A 6,950-nucleotide genomic window follows, 5' to 3' on the forward strand; every position below is an offset into this window, starting at 1 on the left:
AATGATAATAATCCTTATGACGCTAATCAGTAATGATAATGATAGATAATAATAACAATAATAGTTTAAACAATAATTAGAATGATTATTATAATGATGATCATGATGATGATAATAATAATAATAATTGTAACAACAACAAAAACAACAACACCAACAATAAAATACCAAACAATAACCATCGCCACCAGGGTCTTCCCCCACCCCTACTTGTTGCCTCCCTACCTCTTCCCCGCTCCATACCCCTTTGTTTTACTTTGGATAATACGCAAATTGCGACATCTTTGCGCAGAAATACTTGACAGGCTGTAGGTCAGACTTTGCACTGAAGTAGTTGGATCGTCAATTTATGCACATTTATTATTTACATGACTATCTGAGGAGGGAGGTAAATAAGGGAGGCTGGAGAGGAATGAAAAACGTAAGGGGAGAAGAAAGGAGAGAAAGAAAGGGAGGGTAAGGGGGCTTAGAGAAGAAAGGGGGGGAGGGAGGGGATGGACTTACAGAGAAAAGGGAGATAGGGGAAAGTAAGGAGGGGGGGGGCTTAAAGAGGAAGGAGGGCGGAGGGATAGGGGGTTCAGGGAGAAAAGGGAGATGGGGGAGGGAGGTGAAGGGATATGGGAGTGAAGAGTGTGGGGAAGATTAGAGAGGAAGAGGGGGGCATTGGGAGGAGGCAGTTGTAAGGGTAAAAGTGGGTGGAGAGGAGTGAATTTAGGGAAGGTCTGGGAGTGAGAAGGGGTGGCAAAGTTGGAAAAGTAGAGGGAGGAAGAAGGGGAGAGGGAGAGGGAAGGGTGAAAGAGAGGAGGGGATAAGGGAGAGGAGGAGATTGGGGGAGGTTAACTAGGAAGAAAAGGGAAGTAGGAAGGGGCAGGTGTAGTGCTTAAGGTGGGAGGGAAGGTGTGAATTTAGGGAAGATTTAGGCAAGGACGGGGACAACAAAACGGGAATGGGAAAGGGAGAGAGAAAGGGGAAAGGAGAGAGAGAAGGGAAGGAAGAGAGAGGGGAGAGGGAAGATGTACCTTTTTTTGTCTGCTAGTGTATATTATGTGCACATATAGTATGTCCGTGTGTATATGTGTATATATATATATATATATATATATATTTGTGGATGTGTGTATGTATGTGAATATATATATATATATATATATATATATATATATACACATACACACACACACACACATATTATATGGTAGAAAAACCCACAATTCATAAACTAGATTTATTGAAAATGAGACTGCAGTTTCGAAATCCACCTGGATTCCATGTGGGAAGCGAGGAGACTATCGGCAGGAGAAAAGTTGAAATTAGACAGCAGCTTTCTTAAGGAGGATTCCACCAGTCTGCGGGCGTGGACATCAGCAGAAGGAAAGACAATTCACGCTGATGACCAGTCCATCTGATGGCATGTATCCCACTGATGGCAAAAGAGGGTGTTGTTGTTGTGCCCCCTGGATACAGCGTACTTATTGGAGACAGGCGCTTAGTGAGACTGGCGCCAGTCTCGTAGGAAGCACAAGGAACAGCATAGGTGGCCACTTTTGAGGTAGATAAGGATAAGTCCGATATGCGAAGCTGAGCTTCGCCCGGGCTATGCCAATGATAGGAGCCCGGCCTGTGTCGACTAATGCCGACTCGCTAACGTGTGACTGCTGGTGCTGACTCGTCTTAGTCCTTACCCGCCGTGGTGCCCAGTCACAGCAGTAACCTCCAGGCGACAATTGCAACTTCTCGCGCCTGGGCGGGGCGCGAACCGCCGACCCCTCGGATGAGAGGCCGACACGTTACCACTGTACTTGAGGGAGGACTGGTGTAGACCAGGTTGCGCCGGAGAGCGTTCTCCTGGCGAAATATCAGCCTGCAGTTGAGTAGATAGAGTAGATCTCCTCAATGTAGAGCAGGCTGAGAACGGGCCACAGTTACCTGATTGGATGTCCTTCCAAATCAACGGCGGTTCAGCGTACTTCCACTTCGACACCAAGCGTTTAACCTCTCAAAGTTATAAGTAATTTTCTCGCCGCGAGATCGGGCTCAACCCAGCAGTTGCAGCGCAGGCACTTTGCAACTGCTACGGCTGGGATTTGAACTCGAGGTTCGGAGTCATTGCCGCAATTGTATATATACATATATATATTTAAATATATATATTTATATATATATATTTATATATATATATATATATATATATATGCACACACACACACACACACACACACACACATAGACACACACATAGACACACACACACACAGACACACACACACACACACACACACACACACACACACACACACACACACACACACACACACACACACACACACCCAGACACACCCAGACACACACACACACAGACACACACACACACACACACACACACACACACAGAGACACACACACACAGACACACACACACACAGACACACACGCACACACACACACACACACAGACACACACACACAGACACAGACACACACACACACACACACAGACACACACACACACACACAGACACACACACACACACAGACACACACACACACACACACACACACACACACACACACAGACATAGACACACACACACACACACACACACACACATACACACATATATATGTGTGTGTGTGTGTGTGTGTGTGTGTGTGTGTGTGTGTGTGTGTGTGTGTGTGTGTGTGTGTGTGTCTGTGTGTCTGTGTGTATGTGTGTCTGTGTGTGTGTCTGTGTGTGTGTGTGTCTGTGTGTCTGTGTGTCACACACACACATATATATATATATATGTGTGTGTGTGTGTGTGTGTGTGTGTGTGTGTGTGTGTGTGTGTGTGTGTGTGTGTGTGTGTGTGTGTGTGTGTGTGTGTGTGTGTGTGTCTGTGTCTGGGTGCCAGGGAACATTAGTAAAAAAATCAGTGGGAGATGTTTCATTGGCAGCATGGGATGTTTATAATCATTTCATTTATATATAGGCAACTGGAAAACATTTATAAACAGTTAAATAGACTTTAGGGACATTACTGAAAGTTTTAATGTTTTGTGTGTATGTTTGAAGAATATACAAGCAACTGGAAAACATTTATAAACAGTCAAATAGACTTCAGGGACATTACTGAAAATTTTAATGTTTTATGTGTGTTTGAAGAATATATAAGCAACTGGAAAACATTTATAAACAGTTAAAAAGACTTCAGGGACATTACTGAAAGTTTTAATGTTTTGTGTGTATGTTTGAAGAACTGCACCAGTGTAAAGATGAGAGGAGTGTAATGCATTCTCCCACAGCTGATAGCCAAGAGATAGGATGGCCTTGATCGAGTTGGGGCAGGAGAGGGTGGGAGGGAAATGTTGCAGAATGCCACTCTTGATGACTGCAGGCATTTGTTGGTAAATTATCTCCAGCTTAAAACAAAAAAAAAAAAAAAAAAAAAAAAAAAAAAAAAAAAAATTGTACTTTTAATCTTATAGAATAAATGAAACCTTTTTTCAGATTCAAGTGATTATTATCATAAACATACTTTGCATATCTGTTATTATTCGAAATGTCTGGAAATTCACTAAAACAGGACCTTTCTAAGTAAGGGAGAATAAATGATAATTACAAATCTCATGAATAAAACATACTTACAATTTGTAATTATTGGTCATTAATGGAATACTTAGGGAGAGAATTATAGATATCTTTATATGCATAACCATGCAATTTCAATATAAACAGTTAATAGCAACAAATCTGAAATTAAATACTATACATACTTATAGGACACTTAACTTACCCAAAGAATCAGATTTTGTATGCATAAATAGTATAAAATTTGCAGTCCTTTATTTGTATCAAAATCCTTCATTATGCTAATATTTAAAATATACATATTTTGAGTATAAAAAAACATCAAATGTCTGTCACATTTTTGTATTTATCATCTTACAATTCTTGTGAATCTTACAAATATTAGACATTTTGTATACAATTACGACCAGGTAAGAATGCTTATCAAATAATGTTTAAAAACTTTTTTCTACAAAAGGAAAACATCACTCTTTGCAAACCCTTTTTTAGCAAATGCCTCCTAAATTCTACAAATATTAGAAAAAGAACATAAGACTGTGTTTCCCTCTTCACATTGCCTTGTCACTGCTAGGAGTGGAGTAAAATAATATTGTTTGTAGTTAATTGGCAGGGAATCCATTTATTAAAACCTTTACCATATCAAGGGTGATGCAACATATCCATATGAAATTCTATAAACATTTATAAAAGAAACAAAGAGATATCAAGTCTGCATAATCTTTTGTTAAGACAGAAGTATGATTTTAAAGAGGTCATCTTTCAGTAATGTTCAGGTAATGCAATGTGGTTATTATGTCAGGAGTTAATATCTATATACATACATTTACAAATGTATAATTTTAGTGCATAGGATATATGCAAAGATGAGGCTTTGCATCAACCAAATCTGCATCTAGTAAATATTTATAACAAATACATTGTAGGTTTATTACAAAATAGGTAAACAACAATCATAGTAAAATAGATAGAATTTCAATATCCTTGAGTAATATTACACATACTGTATATTGATACTTTATAGTACTGTCATTATAAAAATTAATATAGTAATTTACTTTTGTAATATTACATATTCATTTTTTAGTAAAAAAAAAGATTCTTAAAGAAGAAGGAAATATCTTTAACTGCCAGTTTAACTCAACAACTGCAATCAAAATATAAGGAAGAAAATATTCTTAATTGCCAGTTTAACTTAACAAATGCATTAAATGAGCATTTAACTGAGATACACATCACACAATTTATCCTCTTTGTGAATCTGGCACGCTACATATTGCTCCCATATACCTTTATATACCTTCTAATGTCTTATTCTGAGTCATTACTACCACAAATCTCTTGTGACAAAAGTTCTTTTTACTCCAACTTGGCTGATCTAAAGTAAACCATGAACAATATTTGTTTTCTATATTTTGTTCTCCACCCCTTCATTTCATAAAAGCAACTTTCTGTAAGTTTTCTTTTTCATTATTTTTTTAAGAATCCCATTCTTATAACACATACAGAAGCAAGCCAGAAAAACTAATCTGCATCAGTCAGATTAAGTCTGTAGTCTGCAGCAGATGTACTTAAAGAAGTACATGATTGAAAATGCCTAATTCATCAGATTTCTGTACCATATTCTATGTCAATTCAATAAACTTTATGTGTTCTATACCTTTGACATGCTAACAATAAATATCAATTTAACCATGTAATTTAAAATGGGTATGTCCAAATTTATTTGTTTAGAACTAGGCCTTTGTCAACCCACTGCCACCGGGGAAGATGAATAAAAAAAAAATGGGGAAAATGCTGTGCTCATTTTTTGTGAAATGTCTCTACACATAGATGGCTCTGCCTTACCTGATTTCACCTTTCCTTGAATTGGCGGGAAAATGTATTTTTTACTAGTGCTATGAATATCGATGGTGTTATTTTTATTATAAATATTATAATTACTATAATGTTATAAACATTAGTAATAGCCAAATAGGATAATGTAAAATATTTTTGTAAATTAAAGAAAAGGGTAAATGGGCGAGACAGGCAGTGCTCATAATTGGCTCATTGGTGATTTAGTACAAGTGTGGCCATCTATGTATAAAAACAATTAGACAAGTAGAGTCACAGTGGGCATGGCATGTACGTACATGCCATGCCCGTCGGGAATAGGGTAAGATATTTGTCTGTTCAACTTAATACATTTTCAAAGGTTCCTCTGTATATGCATAAATACAAATGACTCCTAAAGACAATAATTCATTTGAATGCATTCATTTACCTTTGCATATCAAAATCTTAAATTTATCAAACATTGCTTTATTTTAGAAAATTCCTTAACAAAAGAATTCACTGAAGAAGAATGACAATAGGAGTACTGACACTGTTGCTACAGGCTATGTGCCAATGTAGTTCTACTTCATTAATTTTGTTTACACATAGATGGCTTTACAAGTACTTAGTCACTAATGAGTCAATTTCAAGGCCAATGTGGTCTTATAACAGCTCCTTTTGTGACTCAGTTCTTCTGGAACTCCCTCTATGTAAACAATATTAATACAAAATTTGTGGACATTGCATGTATACTGTACATACATTTCCAGCATCAATAGGTTAACAGCTTCATTTTATATTTGTGCATGATGAAAGCAGACAACAAGGTAACAACACAAATCTCTCATTTCTAGTTTAATAGTTTGTTAAACATATAAGGACTCTTAAGCAGAGTTAAGTTCTTCAGACTAAAAAAAGTACAAAAAAGACTTTATATCAAAACAAACTTCTGAGGTAAAGATTTTCTTTCAAATTACCAAAAATATATTTGATCACACAGCAAAATGCATAGACACTAGAGGTACAGTCATATTAACATTCCTGCAAATGAGCTTTGGCACCTACACCTGCTGAAAATTTGTTAAAAAATATAACAAACCCATTAATACTCTAGATAAAATAATTTTCCAGCTCACACACGGAAAGGTCTAAATATAAAAAAGTGAGAGAGAAGCAAAGCAGGGAGAGGGAGAGAGGGGAAAAATGAGAGAGGGAGAGAGGGAGAGAGGGAGAGAGAGAGAGAGAGAGAGAGAGGAGAGGGAGAGAGAGAGAGAGAGAGAGAGAGAGAGAGAGAGAGAGAGAGAGAGAGAGAGAGAGAGAGAGAGAGAGAGAGAGAGAGAGAGAGAGAGAGAGAGAGAGAGAGAGAGAGAGAGAGAGAGAGAGGGAGAGAGAGGAGAGGAGAGAGGAGAGGAGAGAGAGAGAGAGAGAGAGAGAGAGAGAGAGAGAGAGAGAGAGAGAGAGAGAGAGAGAGAGAGAGAGAGAGAGAGAGAGAGAGAGAGAGAGAGAGAGAGAGAGAGAGAGAGAGAGAGAGAGAGAGAGAGAGAGAGAGAGAGAGAGAGAGAGAGAG

This window comes from Penaeus chinensis, chromosome 20, assembly GCF_019202785.1.
Source record: "Penaeus chinensis breed Huanghai No. 1 chromosome 20, ASM1920278v2, whole genome shotgun sequence".
NCBI lineage: Eukaryota > Metazoa > Arthropoda > Malacostraca > Decapoda > Penaeidae > Penaeus > Penaeus chinensis.